Here is a 2010-nt window from a genome sequence, read left to right on the forward strand (position 1 = left end):
TAATTGCTTTTCTCAGCCCTGCTGGGCTACAAATCTTTCAAGACGAGGAGGCATAAGAAATGGGCTTCCCCAGAAAACGGGCTATAAGTTGTAAGAAATGGGCTATAAATTTTTAAACCAAAGCCAACTGGCAATTGCACTAAAATATCATTTTTCAGGATTTCTCTACTCTCTACTCTTATAAAAACCAAAGCCAACTGGCAATTACATTAAAATATCATCTTTTCACCCACAAGATAAACTAATCATACAAATGCCTCTTCATGTTCCGTGCAACGAACGGGCATCTTGCTAGTTAAGATTCTAAATTTCATTCTTTTTTTTTTGCGGAGAATTGTTTTTTGAATTTTATTTTGATATAATTTTTTGAAAACTATTTTTAACGTGACTCGAAATTTCATGATTAAAAGAGTTCGGACCCCACCAAAATATGCAACATTTCGTTGAATTTTTTAGCAGTGCCCAGAATATATGGTCTGTAATGCTAATAAAAAGAATATGAGCTTCAAATATACTTAAGAATTAGCAAATGGGCTGTAAATTATTGAAAATAATGGCTAATGGGTTGTATGCTGTTTTCCGCAGATTTGGAGGCTGACTTCTGGGCCCACTAGGTTGACGATGACGCTGTCCTAATTTTTTTTGATGCATACGCAAGGCTTTGTCAACTTAGTCAACACACACCAGTGACTGTTGGATGTCCATCCAATGGCCGCCGTGCTTCTTCAATCTCTGATCTTCCTGCTCCAGCCGCCCAAACCAGCGCCGGCGGGACTGCCTGCTCCCTCCTCCCGTGGCTGGCTATGCTGCCGCCAGGCTATCCCTCTAACCACCCACACATCCTGTTATTTTCCAGCGACGTCAGCCTCACCCCGCCGCCGACCAGTCAGTGCTCGTTCTCCCCTCAGCGTGGGCATCCACTGCGGTGGCTTCGCCGGCTCCGGGTGGTTCTCTTCCTGGGCCCTGCCCTCGTCCACCGCGTTTGTGCTCTCGGAGCGGCGAGGTCAACATGGTCAACAAACAACAGCCATCGAAAGAGGCTGGCAGTAGGGGCCCACACAGGAAAATGCCTCCTTATTACGTGCAAAATAATGATTCCTCCACCTGATAGCTGGGACCCATCGGAAGGGTCTCTGTATTTCGTGAAAAAAACGTTCCTCCGCTGTCAGCTCGGGCCCACCAGAAATGTCTCCTTATTACACAAAAAAAATGAATACTCCCCCTGCTAGCTGGGACTCACCTTGGTGGGAGGCTGACTTGTGGGCCTACTAAGTTTACAGGGACGGAGGGCTTTGTCAACTTAGTCAATATGAACGACTCTAGCTCCAGTGACCGTACGATGTCCATCCAACGACCGTATGATGTCCATCCAACGGTCATAGTGCTTTCTTGAACCTTTGGTCTTCGTGCTCCAGCCGCATAAAGCAGCGCCGGTCGTGCCGCGTGCTCCTGCCTCCCGTGGCCGGCTGTGATGCCGCGGAAGCCTCACTGCCCCCTACTACTCCCACAGCTGGCCAGGCCATCCCTCTACTTACCCACACCCGTTGTTATTCTGCAGCGACGGCAGCCTCACCCTCGTACTCCTCTTCGCGTGGGCATCCACTGTTGCGTCTTCCCCGGCTCCGCGTCGTCCCCTTCCTAGGCCTCGCCGTCGTCCACCGCCGTGGTGCTCTCGGCGCGGCGTGGTCAATGTGGTCAACGACCGACTTCCATCGGAAGAGTACTATGCGTGGAGAGGCTGACGGCTGGGTCCATGGCGGCCGCAAGGAAGTGCCTCCTTATTACGCGCAAAATAATTATTCCTCCACCTGACAGCGGGGACCCACCGGACGGGCCACCGTATTTCGCGAAAAAAACGTTCCCCCTGATTGCTGGGACCCACCAGCTACATCTTCGCACGCAAGGAAGTGTGTCCGGGCAAAAAAAACGATTCGCCCTCCTGACTGCTGGGACCCACCAGCTACATCTTCGCACGCAAGGAAGTGCGTCCGGGCAAAAAAACAAAACGAT

The sequence above is a fragment of the Triticum dicoccoides genome, chromosome 7B (genome assembly GCF_002162155.2).
Source record: "Triticum dicoccoides isolate Atlit2015 ecotype Zavitan chromosome 7B, WEW_v2.0, whole genome shotgun sequence".
Taxonomy (NCBI): Eukaryota; Viridiplantae; Streptophyta; class Magnoliopsida; order Poales; family Poaceae; genus Triticum; species Triticum dicoccoides.